The 17,896-nt window shown below is 36.5% G+C and overlaps 1 protein-coding gene across 3 annotated transcripts in view; it reads left to right on the top strand.

Moving 5' to 3' along the window:
- Positions 1–2,670: 2,670 nt before the first annotated feature.
- TNFRSF19 (TNF receptor superfamily member 19) overlaps positions 2,671–17,896 on the top strand; it is a 94,815-nt gene continuing 79,589 nt past the window's right edge. The window contains exon 1 of one of the 3 annotated variants that reach the window (XM_037527027.2): positions 2,671–3,192. The gene's annotated coding sequence lies outside the window, so the exon portion shown is untranslated. Of the gene's footprint in view, positions 3,193–10,943; positions 11,113–17,896 lie in introns of those variants that run through there. The other 2 variants (XM_037527028.2, XM_037527026.2) reach the window with 2 other exon arrangements.

The raw sequence follows: 17,896 nt of genomic DNA on the forward strand, positions 1-17,896 counted from the left end.
CCGGCTATGGTGAATAAAGCCGCAAGGAACATGAGAGTGCTGGTGTTTCTTCAAGACGGCAATTTCATTTCCTTTGGATAAGTACTCAGAAGGGGGATTCTTAGAAGCTCTCTGTAAATTCATTGTCTCAGCAACACTAACAAGGTAGATGTTTTCCCCTTCTTATTGTTTAGGAAAATGAAGGTCCCTCTTCCCACGAAAAACCCCAGGAAGCCCCCTCCATTCTCTGGTATGAAGGTTTGAAACGTCCTCTGTCATAAAGTCAATGAAATGCAGCATGGAGCTCTGTACAACGGGTCCGTTAGTTTTCCCAGTGCCGTTATACAGCCAGGTGGCTGAAATGCAGCTTGGTGCAGAGTAAAATAAGGCACTTATACTGTGACCCGGCATCGATAAAATGTGGTAAACTGGTGTTATTAAGACATAATTGTGTAGAGTGTAGTGACATATTTCTTATCAGCATGGCATCAGATTTAGTTTTACCAATCAGAGCTTTTTGGAAGTATAAGAGAAAAGCTTTTCAGTAGTTCCCCTTCATGGTGTTCAGAAATAACAATGGGCCCGACGGAATCTCCACAATGAAGGGAACCCTGTGGGCTGGGGCACTGCACTAATGAGCCGTGGGTCAAGAGGTCATTCCTCATCTGAGGCGGTCCTTTAGCCACACTCTGCTCCTGGGCACATATGGGGCCCTAACCTCAGTTCCCTTTCATCTTACACTTGGGAAGGTCTTGGTCACAAGAGGACCAATTCAAAATAATTTTCGACGACTTAGTGACTATCATTGGAGATGATATTGCATTGCTACATGTATTTGAACCACAAATGTTTCTTAGTGTGATTTGTGTAGATTGAATATCATGTAACCGGTTTTCATTTGAGTCTCTGCTTTCAAATGCCTCCTGTTAGCTTCCAGCAGAACAGTAAGAATCCTCATTCAGTCCCTCATCTATTTCTATTAGTATTAAATTCCATAGAGACCTTAGGGTCTATTTGCTTATGCAAAGAAACTTACTGAGCATCTAGTTGTGATTTAATGTCAATGTATCATGAAACTATTCCTGTGTGCAACTTGGTGGAATATGGATTTCGTGTTACTTGCAAGGTTGACTACTTCAGAGAAGAAATAAGCCTGTGTCAACTTGGAAATATTTTGTCCTTTTAAATAGGTTTCTTCTTCTTTTTTTTTTTTTTTTTGTATTCAGAGGAGCCCAGAAAATTTTATATGGAGTCCAGGTATCACAGAAGTGTTCCTGGTCTGCTTTTGAGAATTTGTTGAGCATTACACCTGAACTTTAAATACTATCTGAGTTCTGTGCCTCTTGGAGAAATGATATATGAGGTAGAAAAATTATTAAACACAAAAAATAAACACGGCCACTTCAATGTTATATTGAACTCATTAACTAATTATATTGAACTCATTCAATTACATTGAACTCATAAACTAACTCATTAACTAATTTATTCAAATCAAATATTTTGCAATTAAAATTGTTTAAGAATCATAGAAGTCTGGGAAAAATACATAAGCAATATTTGCATATGTCACACTAGGAAAAAACTGGATTAGGGAAGGAAGTTATATAAAGAAAGATTAAATTCTATTATCTTCTAAATTTTGCAAAAATATTTCTGTGACCTTCTAAAAGTTCATGTTCCCATTATAAAATAAACCATTATAAAATAAACAAACTTTCTTCATTCTATGAAAAAGTTGTCTGGAATTCAGAAATGCAGTGTGCCTGCATTATAATGTACATGAAATTTCTTCTGTTTTAATAATGCTAAAAATAAAACAATCTTATTTTGCTGAATCTACCATTATTAAAGAATATAAGAAAATATAAAATAATGTGCAACTGATTTAATTTTAAATTATAGTGAATTAGACTAACTGGTGATTTTTAGTGAATTAGGAGTCAGAAGTATGGATTTGAAAGAAATAAGCCTTAAAAAGCAAAGAATGCAGCATTGGGGTTAGCACAGGACAAGGAATTTCCTCTACATAATTACAGTTTATTGTGAATTTAAAAATGCTCAACAGGTATTAATGAATAATACCTACCCCCAAACTATAGATTGTTCTAAAATCTAATTTTTAGAATCCTAAAATATGATCAAGACTAAATTTCTACCCCAGGACTTATATGAGAAGGCAGATAAGTCACCCATTAACTGTTGGTTATCTGCTGGTTAACTACTTTAATTAAAATGCTACTGTTTAATTGACAGTCAAAGTCTAATATTTTAACTTTCAAGGAAAAGACAGCTTATGCAAAATTCTTAAAGACTAAACATTATTTTCTTTAACTGGGGTGTTTTTGGCAATGCTTTTTGGAATATACTAATGTTTAACTATTCTGAATGTTTGATAACCAGTTTTTGTGAAACATTGTGATTTTTATCCACTGAGAGGTAATTAAAAGCTGTCATTTGGAACCCAGATGGATCAGGGATCTTATCACACAAGAATCATCCTGCAGCAATTACCATGCCTTCCAACTGGGAAACAGATAACAGAAACTGTGGTACTTGAGGCACAATAGGCTAACGTGATTAGAAATCAGGCAAACTCTGGCTTCTCTTGAGCTGTACTCCCCCACAGGCTGAATTATAGCTCTCCTACCAGTCCCACGGCTCTGAATGATGTCATGGGATCTGTAGTTCACCGAGATGAAAGGGATAAAGCAGAACCCGCTGGCACTAGGCAAAGCTCCCAACACAATCCACAACACAGCTTGGGAACCTAAAAGCTACACATCCAGCCACTCAGCCCAAGCTTGGAAGAACCATCGGTATTGCCTGGTTGCAAAAAAAAAAAAAAAAAAAAAAAAGATGGGGGTGGGGGGAAAGAAACAACTCGATCGGTGTTAAACAAAAGAATTTGTGGGCTAGGAGGCAGGAGGTGACTACCTGCTGAAAAGTGAACTTTCTTGATATCCTTGCATATATATATATATAAACTTAGCCCTGCCTTTGAAGTTCTGCAACTGATCACCGATCAGATTACTGGCATTTCATCTTGCTGCTCCTCTGCCTTTGATCTGCATGGTTAATTTTATTTTCCTGGATTTGAAGTTTCGTCTGGGCTTGTGCTGACATACATTTTGGGAAGGTAGAAGCATTTGGCATAGAAGTGCTGCCAAGGAGAAACTAAGTGAGTACTGGAAAGAGTTCAGCACGTTGCAGGTACAGCATTTTATGTTTTGTTGTAGCTTTCACTTCACTTTTCATGTGTGTTCTAAAAAAAGCATCGTTTTAATTAATTTAAAAAAAAGCTTTTCCTTCTTGAATATTATGCTACATGTATGTACTAGACTAAATATGATCCTCAGTGCCTTTTTAGTAGTTTGTACAAAATGGTTTGCAATCTGTCATGCAAATTTCACTTGGAAATGAGCTGTTCAAACAGGACAAAACAGAAGAGTGCTAAGTTTAGCATATAACCAATGTTTGCTTCAGCGCCTGAGATCTGTAAGCTATAATTGCTCTAAGTATTTACAGCATACTTTATTTAGTAAACAGGCTGTGGAACTTTAACTTGTTGCCAGTGCTTCCTGATTTTCTTATATAAAAGAATAAAGTGCATCTCTGGTAATACTGTTTCTTTATTCTCTTACCTCCCTGATGTAAAAACTATCAAATACATTTCTTTATGCAGTTTGTATTCTCAAGGGAATCACTGAGAAGGCATTCAAGTATGATTAAAGGCTTTTATGTGTAAAACTAAAGAATTTTAAAACAGTGAGGGTAAAGTTGCCCCAAGGTTAGTTAAAAAGCCTCTAGTGATTTTCTGTAACCTTTGGAAATAGCACCAGGCTCATTTAGAGAAACGTTCACAAGGTTAATATCCTTAAAGTAACATTCACTTCAAATTTATAGTGACAGCTGTTGTAAGTTAAAATTTGGGGACTGTTTATGAAAACTATCTGGACAGTCAACAGTTATTATGTTGCATAAAGATTTTTGTCACATTTTCACTTTGGTTCATGCTCAACATGGCAAGACCAAAGCACATTTCTGTGCTGAATTTTAAAGTTGTTTTTCGTCCATTCAGTGATTTTAAACACACACACATACACAGTAAAATCTTTATATTGAGGTGCAAAAGTTAAATACAGTGGAAAAATAAGAGCTCCATTTTCTCAGTTCATTTTAATGCTCCAAATTTATGTAGATAATTATTATCATCACTCTATTTTATGCTGACCTACAAAGAAATTATGTGATAACACTGGTTATCCTTTAGCCTGAAATTCTGATGGAACAGAAAAGGTCTAATGTGTCTTGTTTCTTATGTAATTAATTTTTCAAAGTCAATTAATTGCATTACTTTCTAAACTTTCTTCCTGCTATAGAAGTGGGGTAATTAGCATTGTTTGCTTAATTTTAGAACTTTGATAGCTGTTAAGTGGATATTATTTAAAGCTATACTAAGCTGACTATTTTTTAACAATGTGTTAGTAAGAATTTAATGTAAAAGTCTTAACTATTTTTTTTAAGTCATGTCAGGGGAGACATTTAAATTTTTGTTTTACTGACAATGTAACAAAGCATGTTCATAATATCCTGGAGTATCAGGTTAGGCTGATTTTTTCCATTTGTTGACTTAAAAAGATTTTCATTTAAATCACACACACAAAAAAACCACTTTTAATGTTCATATTCCACTAAAGAAAATTAACCTTTTAAAATCACGACTGAATAGGACACCTACAGAAACAGTATGCTTAGGACCTCAGTCACTTAATTCAGATTTGGTATTTTAAAACTTTTTAAATGACTATTTACTTTGCTTCCTGGTTCATTTTAACAAATACAGACTCTCCTCAACACAAAACAAAAGGGAGAATTAGCAATTATCTGATTAATTTAGGCTTTGTAGCAAACTAGCCTGGGCAAGTCAAGTCCTTGAAAATCCACTTCAGTGTCTGAATTAATTCAGTTAATTGTTTATTTCTTGTGTCTTCCTTGAGAAATGAGACAGATTGTATTTGATTTTAAAAGAAAGATGGTCCTGCTAAATGTGCATGTACATTCTCAAAGGCATTTCTTAATAATCATAAGATGATCTTCATTGTGATTTAAGTGGGTATATTTCTTAATACTTCTGCTGAGTGAAACTCTTAAGATATATTTTTCAAAGGCCTTTCTATCTATTGCTTCAATGGTAGCTTTGTTATTACAAAAATTCCAAGTCTTCAAAAGACTTTTATTTCTAATCCTGATTCAGTCACTGATTAGCTAGGTGGCCTTAAGATAGACACTTTGCTACTTAATTATCTCATATATGGAGGTGATCAGTTCATCCTCATGTTAAGCAGGGCTGGAATTTTTATAGCCATTTCACAGATGAGGAAACTCCAACCCGAGAAAAGTTACTTGACTATCTTAACTAAGGTTCCTTGGCTAGCTTTCCAGGTCCTTGTCCAACATTCTTTCTGTTTCTCCATGCACAATCTATTTTCCAACAACTGCTAAAACAAATGCACTGTTGAGCCAATTAGAGAATGATGTTAGTTTGAAAGATAAAGATAGCCACTTCCTATGACATTACATTTTTGTTTCCATCATAGATATGTCAGTCAACTGGATTAGTCTGGTTATTTCCCAGCTGTTCCTTTACTTCTGTGTTTCTTAGCAGTCTAAATACAATTCCGGCTACAATTTACTGCTATAATTTACTGCAACATTTAAAATGACTTTCACAGAATGTTTAATATGTTAGTACAATGTGGAGTTATATATATTTGTGTCTGTCTGTATATGTGTATACAATTTTGGCATTATAAAAGCACTTCTTTGTATGTTTCCAAGTAATTGATGTTTTTTTAGACGATATCAGGGGGGATCCGTGACAAGTTTAATAGATAATTAAAAGTCATTATTCTCCAGGAGAGATTGTCAATGGAATTTTGGGAGATTTCTGTTGGTGAATTTAATGTTGATTTATACAAGATATGGGCTGCATACTATATTTGATGATGTTAAAAGTCCTTGAATATGTTTTAATGAACTTTTTCTGGGTTATTTTTATTAATATTTCTTGTGAATTTAATATTATTTATTGACTGTAAATTGTGCACATATACATTGCTCTCCAAGCTAAATAGTTTTATTATATCTTATCACTTCATAAAGGTTTTATATAAAGCTTTATAGATTATTAGTAACACTCATTAACATTTATTAATTCACTAATTATTCATTAACTCACTAATATTAATTGAGTATTTATGTGCCAGACATTCTAACAATATTTTAAAAAACACTTTCTCATTTAAATTCACAAGTTTGTGATACCCATTATGCTGATGAGCAAAATGAGTCTCAGAGAAGTTAAATAACATATATAAAATCACAGGGCTAATTAAGTGACAGTAATAGAGTGTATCTGATTTCAGATCTTGAGTTCTTTTGTTCTAGGGTTAGATGGCTAATTCTTTCTGTTTTAAGTATTGACTTCCAATACAAAGTAACCAGTTATTTCACCCCCAAAATGGGTCTATTTGGAAACAACTATATACCAGTTTGGAAAGTGTAGTCTCATGGTGAGACACAGGGCAAGTCCTCAGAACCAGTGGCTGGGGAAAGAGAAACAAACCTCTCTTCCTTCCACTGAGGCAGCAAGGTACCATCACCTCTTGGGGGAGATGCAAGGCATGTTGGCTCCTACAGTTGATTGATTGTACATGTATGGGTACTTTCTTTTGGCTTATGTCTTCATGTAACTAGGGTTTCTGCACATTAATTTTCACATTATGTAGAGAATGTAGAGAGCTGAATTTGACTGTTAGCAAATATTTTAGTCAAAAAATGGGTTCTAGGTTTTTTTTCTTTCTTCCTTTTGATATATTTTATGACAGCTACTAGAACTTTTTGATAGTTTTCCCAGAATTTTGGGCCATAAGGGACTGCAAGACATAATCCATTCTTTCTTTGCTTCAGGACTGGACTGAAATCAGCATTCACTGTTGGTTTGGCAGGGCCAGTTCAGGGCACCCTGGAAAAACTAGTAATTTGATACTCCTTTAAGGAGTTATTTTTGTCAGCCTGATCCAAAGGAATGCCCTATGAAGGGTGAGCAGGAGGCTCCCTAGTGACTATGCTTAATTTTTCTACATTCACAAACCAATTAGGTTGGCTTCCAAAGTTGTCTGTTGAATTCTACCATTTGCTGAAACCACCACTCAGAGGTAGTCAAGTCTCAAGTACTTAGATTGAAGGTAGTTTAACACCAACCATCCAAAGAGACTTAAATTTGTTCTTTTGTATAAAGAGGGAGGGAGAGGTGGAATGGTGAGGTAAGGCTTTCAAGAGACATCATCAAACCATTCCCTCCAATGGTAAACTCACTCTCAGAGTTCTGCCAACTACAGCTTTTTCCATCCATTTAAATGCCCCCAATACTTTGGCAACCCTATAGTTTAGCATTTATAGACTGCTGTCCAATGAGCCTGTTCCTTATTTCAGCCATATGCAGAAGAAGGGGAGAAAAAGAGTCAGTGATCCCTTCTCATTAAATACATGAAAGGTGCCTGGCCAAATGGGGTGGGGTATGGAGGTGGGCTGGGGATGTAGGGTGATAAATTCACAAAAATCAGTGTAAGCACCTTCACTTACAACAACTTTGCTCTATAGATGTCATGAGTTTGACATTATTAAACTAAATAAATAACCTCATGGCCTTAGACACATGCTGGTTTATACACTAGTGGTATGGTAAAAATTATATTAGAATTTAGGGAACCTGCATTTTGATTCCAGTTTTATGATTTACTTGTTGTGTGACCTTGAGAAAAATCACTCAATATCTTACTCTAATCCTTCACTGATAGTTTATAATTGGCAGTAATGGGTCTTGGCAATTAAATAGTTGGATCTTGGTTATTTACTTTTATTTTCTTGACTATGTTTATCAAACTTTATTCATCTTTGAGATTCTCACTCCTGTTTATAAATTCATTCAACAAATTTTTCATGAGTACCAACTATGTTCCAAGCACTGTGAACTAGTAAACTAAATTCAGTATTTTATTCTACTAAATTCAGTTAGATTTTCTTTTTGTTCAGTTTTCTGAAGGAAGAGTGATTTATACCAGAAATTTCTAGAAATTAAATTATTGCAGTGAGCTAAGTCATCACTGAAACTATTTGTAACCTCATTATCTCAACTTTGTATTATATGTGTTATTCCCAAAAATAGTTTCAGAAAATGAACCCTTAACAATCTCAAAAACAAGATCACTACCATGATCCTCATAACAATTTGACTTTCCTGGTAAAATTTCAACCCATAAATGAGATTAAGTTCTTTAAAGGAAGAAGCACTAATTCTAAGCATTGCTGCTAAATTGTAGGTCTGGGTTCTTATGTCTTCAGGTCACATAAACTCTCAAAGTAAGGTAAAGCAAGGAATATTTATTTAGCTTACCTGACCTCTTCTTTAATGACTAAGGCATTTATAGTAGCTTGGAAGGATGTTATATCCTACACAAGATATACTGCTACTAATAATGGGTACCATTTAATGAGCACTTACTATGTACCATTGGGTTAATTGCTTTAAATACCTTATTTTATTTACAACTGCCAATGAAACATCTCATTTTACAGATGAAGAAATAAAAAATTAGGGTGGTTATGAAACTTTTCCAAGAAAATGCTACTATTGAATGGCAAACTGGCATCCAAGGGCAGATTATTTGATGCCAAAGCTTTTACATATTAACAATAGGGTCTCTTTCCATAGTGAGCTAATAGACTAACTGGGAAAATCAATCAAATACACATAAAATGATGCAATACTGAATGAACTAAATACTGTTTTACTGTCTTTAGTATAAAGGCGGTTGGAGAAAAAAAGAACATTTGGCTTTAGCCAAAGAGGTAGTTTCTGAGCTAGCAGATTAAATTCCACTCAGAAAATATGTATTGAACATTTGTTTGAATGTTTGATGCTATTAGAGAAACAAGTTTGAACAAAATAGACCCCTTCTCTGAAGACATTTTTAATGCCTTGGGTTACAAATAAGTTAAGGATACTTATAACACAAGCTAGAATATGGCAACTGCTGTCATTGTAGTAAGAAGGCCACAAATCTTGGAGAGATTCATGAGTGTAGTGACTTTTGAGTTGGGTCAGGAAATAAAAGTAACGTAAGGGGTCAAGAGAGGGAGGGAAAACCTGTGAGTCTAAAGAGGAAGCTTAGAGAGCAAGGGGAAGGGCAAATTCAGGGCACATTTGAGGCAAGTCATGCAGACCAGTTTGGCCAGAATATAAAGTGTGCGGTCTAGAAAAGAGAAAGATAAGGTTGAAAATGTGGGTGGAGCTCAAACATGGAAATCTTTGAATGCTAATTCAAGGAGTATAGAAGCCATTCTTTATGATGAGGAACCTCTTGTAAATCTTTTTAATGGACAATGACTTTGGAGAAAGGTGGGAGGAAGCAGGATGGGTTGGACAAAGCAGCAGAGAGAGAGGTTTGACAGACTGTGGTAATACTTAGTGAATGTGGGGACAACTTGTATTGTGGTGGAGGTGGTAGGACAAAGAGGAAAAGGAAGAAATGGCATATGAGTGAGACTTTACCAAGGAAGAATAAATTCACTTAACAAAAAATGTTTGGAGTACTTACTATATGCTAGGCTCTGGGATGTTAAGAAAATAAGATGTGCCCTCAGGGTATTGAAGTCTAGTTGGGGAAAGGAACCCAAATAAATAATTACTTTATAAAATAATCAGCATGTTCGTGAGGCATACTGAGTCTGTAGTATTATCATCTAACAGCTGACAAAATAGGGAACTGTATGTTTGCCTTGAAGTTCAAATTAGATAAAATTAGATAGTGTCTGCCATTTGTAAATCATTTACAAGTATGCCATTGTGATTTACATTCTGGTCATGTTAGATTTGGAGTAAACCATCATGAGATGTGACACCTAGGAGTGACAGTCTTTATTTAAAGATTTATTTATTTATGCATACAAGATCTGGGGTGTAGGCCAGATGTGCAGGAGGGTGAGAGGATTCACCAGAGACAGAGTGGGGAGCAGAACAGGCAGACAACCAAAGTACACTGCAGCGGGGAGCAGTGGGAGAGTCAGGAGAGGTTTGCAGCTCCATGTGGGTTGCTCCCTGGCCCTGGTTGGGGATGGAACTCAGTGCTGCAGTAGCTGTGGGATAGCTTCATAGTGCTGAGACTTAACCCCTTGTGCCACCAAGGAGACCCATGACAGTCTTCTTTTTTAATGTATTTTTCAAGCACCTAGTACACCACGAAGGGTGTTCTCTGTGCTGGATCACAAGAAGTGCTTATCAGTAATTAACTATAACAATTTATTCATTTATTCAATAAATACTGAGTGGCTACTATGGGTCTCTGGTTGTAGAAACAGAATTTGACACCACCTAAAGAGCTCTGTTGGGAAGAAAAAAAAAAAAAAACCACCATTGTTTGCTTCTGTACCAAAGGCATGCACAGAATTTTGGGTTTGAAGGAACTCTGTCCACTTACTGCTTACTAGACAGACGAAATAATAATTGCTTACATTACTATAGTATTCTACTGCTGGAAATCTTTTTAATGCTGTTTCATAAATATACAAACTAAGGTTCAAAAGTTCCAAAGCCTTACACCAATGGCTAGTGAAGGCAGGAGCCCAGGCTCTGTGCTCACCCCACATCACCAGAGGTTTCAAGTTCATTGAGTGATCATGGGAGGTCGACTCCTGCATCCGCAGGGGGAGGGGTCACTAGCGCCTGGGACAGCAACCTGAGAAGCTCCCTGAGGAGCTGAGCTGAGGCTGGAGGGGGCGCCGCTGAGAGGCGAAGGGGAGAGATGGGCGGGGCTTTCATTGGTGGGCGGGGCTTCATCGGTGGGCGGGGCCCGGCAGGCGGCGGCCGTTGCCGGGCTACCAGAGAGCGCGGGGCCCGCAGCGCTGGCGAGCTCTCGGCTCAGTGCTCCGGAGAGCACCCGGGATTCGGCTGCACGCCTTGCGCACAGCGCCCTGCCTTGCTCGGCGCGCTCCGGTGCCTCAGACTCCAGCCCGGATCTACGGAGCCGGACTGGCCGTGGGGCCGACGGGGCTGCTCCAGTGACAGGAAAGGTAGGTGTGCGGCCCCTCTTGGGGCTCGCCCTAGGCCCTCGCCCCAGAGGATCCCGGGGAGATGAAAGCTGGGAGAATAGGCGGTTGTCTTACAGAAGGAGGGGGCGCAGGCAAGGGGTGCTCACGTGAGAAGAGGGGGCGGGCGCACTGTGCTGGGCGAGGGCGACCCTCAGGAAAGGGTGGCAGCCTGGGATTGCCGGGTTAGGGCAGAGGGGGCTGGGGGAGTGGGGAAGGCACCGAAGATGCTAGAGCTTTATCTGCACTAGCTGGAGGGACAGCTGGGGTGTGAAAGCCTCAGGATCTCCCCTGGCTATGGGATGACGGGACTTAGTCTTAATATCTTGGGATCTTATACATAGAAAATCGGCTTATAAGGCAAACGTGTGTGGATAAATAAGTCTGAACCCCGGCTTTAAACGGTTACGCTCCAGTCCTTGCCTATCAAAACCCGCGCGTCTGACTTTGTGGGGCGCAATTCGGCTGAGTAGGCTTGCACCCCGAATGCTCTTACCGGAGGAAGCTGACTGCAGGCCAGGACTATCCAGTTGTAGTCGAGAAACTGCAAAGCATTTACAAGATTTATAAATAGTCCATAAATATCCTCATTCTGTGGAAAAAGAGTCACAAATATGAGCAATATTTATTATGTAGTGATGGATGGAACTTCTCATAGATGAGCAAGAAAGAAAGGCCAGCTCTAACAGCACTTGTCAAGGTTCTGAAGTCATGGAATAAAATGGTAGCAATTATATTCTTGAAGATGAAGTTTGGAAGGATCGGAATTCAATGATCTGTTTTGTTGGTCGCTAACTCTTCTTCAAACTTAGCATTGGAGAGATCCATGTCACTTTTTTGAGTGCATTTTAATTAAAATGACTCAATTTGCAGACAAAACCATAAGCTTTGTTTGCTATTTCTTTAATAATTTCAGTTGAAACAACTTAATTAAAAATATTTACAGAAGTTTTTACTTCAATGATAGATTTCCATAACTAGAAGTTTATGTAAACAGGAAACAGTTATTGTTAAACATGACTTATACAAACAGAAGTATTTGTTTTAATATGTTGTTTCATGATCCGATAGCTATAGCAAAGGGGAGGATTATATTGCATTAGTTCAAGATTTATTCAATATTTCTGTTGTGCAGTTTTACCTTAGGCACTTTTGTCAATACTACTTTCATGAAGTTTAAATACATATTTTATTTGGTGCACTGCTTAATATCTAATTTAAAGATACGTAACTAGGGAATGAGAATTGAGTCCTACTGTGGAAAAGTTTTTGTCATTAATTATTACTCACCAAGAAGTGGATATTTATAAAGAACAATTCTTTGTATAATATTTATAGAGCTGTTCTGAAAATAATAAAAAGCATTTCATTTAAAAATATTATGAGGACATTCTTAGAGTCTTATGTGTTCTGTACATTCTTTGCTTTTTAATCATTGAAAATGTCTTATGACATCTATTTTATTGCCAAGGCTATGTGACTTTATTGACTTAAGAGATTTTTTTCAATAGAAAGTGCTAACTCTGGGATGTTGTGTTAATGTTTTCTGGGGCAGCCATGAGAGTGTCTTTTGATTCTGAGGTCAGGCTAGATCTTGAATTTGAAGGTAAGGACACATGAAGATGTTTTGTGTATTTGTATTATGTGTAGCATGCCTTTCTTCTCCATAACTTGAATATGGACACATTGCTAACATTTAAGTAGCCATAAGAGACTTTTTAAAAGAACAGAAAATGAGAGTGGTTTTTTTTTTTTTTAATCTCCAGGTGATCACCAGCTCTAATTTATCTGTGTGAATATGTGTGTGTGTGTGAATGGAAAATTGAGATATGTGTAGTCAAAGGCTGTCTTTAATATACAATTTAATTTGCCAGTTAATAGCTTTGATACATGAATCTAGAGCATGTTGGGGACTTTTGAAATATACTGAGGAATTCTGCTGACACTCATGAAGAGAATTTGGGTCTCCTTTTCCCCTTATTTTAATGTCTGAACCCAACTTTTATCCAGTCCAACATAAGAAGTTAACACAATATGAGCAAAAAACTGTAGGCATCTTTAATACATGAGGGGAAAAAAAACCCAGTCCTTTTAAATCTGCACTTTAAAGGCAAGTATTTAAAATTCTGGAAAAGGTCAACATACTCTGTGTTGACTACAGGAATAAGAATACCCACCTTGAATAAATGTACACCCCAAATAAATAGACAGCTGCTTATGTGATAAGAGAGCTGGGGAACAGTCACAGTTAAGTCCATTTGTCTCATGGCAGCTGATTATTAAATGTTCACAGCCTTTTAAAGTGACTTCCTAGCTGAAAGAAAAGAACAGTAAAGCAGTAGGAACATAATTTCTTTTCATGATTTACTGATTGAGCAGTGGGTTCATTCATTGCATTTAATCTGTCTAAAATGTTTACATTTTAAAGTAAGTTGTTTAAACAGTATTGGGTTATCTTCTAGTCACAGAATATGTACCTTTTAAAACTGACATTTTAAAACCTGGATTTTTAAGAGAACAGCCACCATCAGCAATTATATAAGACAAAGGAACTTGTATATCTGAAGATTAAATATTATTTAGCCTCTCTGCAGTCAGCTTAGATGGGTCTAATAGGAGGAAATTCTAAAAGAATAGAAGCTACTTACACTGGAGAAGAACACTACAAATGTTACAAAGAGTGGTTTTGGAATCCATCCAGACATACTTCTAAAATAAAAATTTAAACAGCTGTGTTTTAGAAGTGGTTATACACAATTCTCTTAGAATAGACTGTGATGTTTGAGGTCCCCATAGTTCTTGATGCTACAATTGCTCTATTTGTGTCCTAGGATAGAAAAACATTTTTAATTTGAGGAAAAGCACTTTAGTTACTACATATGCTTATTGAGTGAACAGTTTGAGAACACTGACAGTGATTTTCCTAAAGCAAAGATGATATGCCTACAACTCAGAGAAATAAAAAGAATGTCTCAAAAAAGCCTATTATAACTTAAATTCTGATAAAAATAATTATGGGAGCCTGACAGTGAGTGACCCCTAATGTTTTTGAAAAGTGGTGGAATTGAAGATATTATATTTGGCAATGGAACATTTCAGTGCTTCTAGGGTTTTTAGTAGAAAATATTTCATGATTTGAAAAAGGGAAATCATTCTCAATTCCCAGCCAACAACAATATGTATATTTTTATTACAGCATACCTTTGTGAGCTTCCTAGGCTGCAAAAATGATTGCAAACTACCATGTAGGAAGAACGAATTTCAAATATAGTGAAATATAAGGCCAAGACTCAGCATACCTAGAGGCTATGGACTATTGTTGTATTTGGAAAAGTCAATACCTACTTTTCTAATTAATTTTTTATTCTCTTAACATAGGACTGACATTATTTCTAAACCATTTATGATTATGTTCCACCATTAAAATGTAAAAGGCTATATGTATAACATTGGCTTTATTTCAATGCTGATTTTATAAATTGTAAGCTTGCCAGTGTACTTTAATGTTGATTTTTTTTAAAAAAATATTTCAGTTTATTGCATATTGGAAAAATGTATGAGTTGAGTGTAGCTTCATTACATAATGTTAATACAGTTTTACTAAATGAAAACTGTTACCTTATTGCATGCACTGCATATTAGATACTAAATCACTTTTAAGAAATGGAAAAAAAGAAAATTAAATAATCTATTCTGAAAAAGTCATTCTGATTTCATTTGAATGATTCCAAGATTCATTTATTTTGTTTACTTATAAGATCCAAAATAAAGATCATTCTTAGAAAGTTTATTGAATTGTTAAAATTAGAAAGGTTAAGTATTGGGTCTTCTTTCTTAAAATCTTTCTTGATATTATTATAACACTATATTCAAAAAATGATGTTCTGATTTAAATTATGTTCTTTAAAAATATCTTTCAATCTCAGGTTATAGTTACATATATTTTTCACATATATTATTGTAGTCCTTATAGCAACCCTATGAGGTAAATCGTTATCCTGAAGTAATGAATTTCTCCACTCATTCAACATGTACTTAGGCATATATCTTGGGTGAGTTAATGTTTCTAGAACAAAATTACAATTCTTGTTATTAAGTCCTCAAACCATAATTGGTGGTAAATTCCCAAGGCTTGGCTGGTAATTAAATGAAGGAATGAATCCCTGTGTGCAATAGGGAGTGGTAGTGACTAGAGCACTAGAGGGTATACGTTCTTTGAAAGGGACAACTGTTATTCATGTTGCCTTTATGTGGAAATCACTGTTGCCAAATTTTCTAATATTTCAAGAAAATTCTTCATTTTTTGATCTTGAAAATCTATTTTAAAACTTAAGTGATATGTCGACTGAAGAAAATAATGCTGCTGGATAGACACAACACAAAAAAGAATACTACAGAGGCTAGACACTGAGAAGAGAGACAATAAACCAGATAATTATGATCTGGCACAGAGATAAACCCAGGATCCTATGGGAGAGTGTCTATCCAGATTTTGAGGAGATCCCAGGAGAACTTTGATAGGTTGTGGCAAAAGCAAACAAAGGTTCAATATATAGCGAGTCTCTAAAGCGAAAGAGAGGGTATCTGCTGAGGGAAATGCAGGTTGAAACCACGACTGTGGGTTACAATCCAGTGGTTTGCCCAGCCCAGAAGAGAAGTCTGGGGCTATTCTTCCCCAGCAGAGCTTCAATGCACTAGTGTTTGTGAGCCCCTTCCTCTTTGCCTGTTGACACACCATCAGGTTTTCATGATTTGCATAAGGAAGTGAAGCAGGGTGCATTTCTGCACCTGTTGGATTCATCCCCTTTAGCTAATTAGGACACATCCATATTGGTTAGCACCATTGATTCAGATGAGAAGGCTAGGCAGCTTGATTTGATAAGCAGCCACTTTCTGCGTAACCTAACATAATGTTTACTCACTCTAAGCTCTAGCCTCCTCTCTTTTCTTTGGTTTGCCTGGTTACTGCTAACCTGCTCAATATTGTTGAATAGCACATAGTGAGGCAGAAATTGCATCCTTCTAGAACTGGATAAGTCAGGCATTTGTCTTCTTATTGCTTTGCTTGGGTCAGTTTCCCTATGCTTATTTTGCAAAATAGATGCTAGATAGTTAGTGATAGTATCTAGTTTGAATATTTTGGCAAACTATGAAAATCCCAGAGCATCTATTGAACCTAATCTCTATAATGTGTTTGTCTTATTCCTAACAAGTCATCTCAAGTAAATAGACACTACGCCCTAAAAGCCCAGGTTTAAAAGCAATTTCAATAAATTCCTTTTTATTACTTCAATTTTAGTTTAAATGTAATTACTTAAATGCTTGTTATTTCATTAAAATTTCCTTTTTTTTTTTTATAAATGCCAGAGCATTTCACAAGGTATTTATTTTTATTCCAGGAAATTCAAGGTCACACTTGTAAGACTCCGCCAATACCAGCTAAGTTGGCTCTTTCTAAATACCCCGTGGCCAGGCTATATTAAAAGGTGTTTAGGAGATCTCACCAGTCCTGCTAAGCCGAGCTCTCTTCAAGTGCATCTGTAGTGTCATCCCCACCCCTCCACCTGACCCTGTCTCCCTGCAGGCACCTGATAACTGCTGCATCAAACTGTGTTGGCCAAATGGATGAACAATTCAATGTACTGTTCTCTTATTTAGTTTTGCTTGTGTTAGTCAATTTTGTGGGTGTAGTCCATCTATGCCAAGAGGGCTATGGACAGTGCAGGATGGTAGGTTACAACCCAGAGTTAGCCCTGCAGAATGGTTGAGTGCCCTGTTGAGTCAGTAGACATGAATATGATTTGGCTTTTACTGCTTAAATTACATGTGTCCCTTGACCCTCAGTTTTCTTTCTCTTCTTCCTTACTAAATGTCTACTTTACAGTATGGTAGTAAAGAAAAAAATGTTATACTTTTAATAAATCCTTAACAAAGTTCTTGACATTATAATTGCTTAATTCAAACTCTGAATCAGTCTTTGAATGCCTCCTGCATACGGATAGGTCTAAAACATGACCTGCCCCTTGATTGTGACTGTCTGAAAATGTCTTCCATTTGTGTAACAGGTTACAGGCTTCAAGGACTGTTACATGCAATGGCTCATTTGATCCTCAACAATAATACCATTAACAAGAACAACAATAATTGCTAGCACTTAGAGAGCACTTGCTAGGAGCCAGAAACAGTTTATATCAATTAACACTCCTGTAAGTGCTTTCTGTACAGCTGTTAAACTCATCTATTCCTCACAGCAATATCAGGAGGTATTTAATGTCATTATGCCAAATTTAGATTTGGGAAACTGAGACTTGGGTTTCATAACTTGTGCAAGTTCATACAGCTAAAAAGTGGTGCTCACAACAGCAAAGCAACAATAACAGTATCAGCAACCATAATCGATGAATCTCTCACTCTGTTCTAAGTACTGGGCTAAACACTATGTGAGTTATCTCAGTTCATCCCACTGCATGTCCATGAAATAAGTTCTGTTTTTGTCTCTCTTAATGTGTAAACTCAAAGTGACGTTGCTAAGAAATGGGACTGAAAACCCAGGTGTTCGGTTGCTACTTTCTCCTGACATTCCCAATGAGATCCAGGTTATTTTTACACATATTAGGTTTACATGCAGAAAACTCTTCAAACCTGGATTTTACATCATGTTGACTTCTGTCAGGATAATCTGCACAGTCTAAATGATTTTCCAGTCTTTGGTATAAAAAACTAGGATAAAAGAAAAGTCACAGAAAGCAAGTCAATGGCACATTTCAAT

Source organism: Talpa occidentalis, unplaced genomic scaffold, assembly GCF_014898055.3.
Source record: "Talpa occidentalis isolate TD23 unplaced genomic scaffold, MPIMG_talOcc4v2.1 talOcc4.5, whole genome shotgun sequence".
NCBI classification, from domain to species: domain Eukaryota; kingdom Metazoa; phylum Chordata; class Mammalia; order Eulipotyphla; family Talpidae; genus Talpa; species Talpa occidentalis.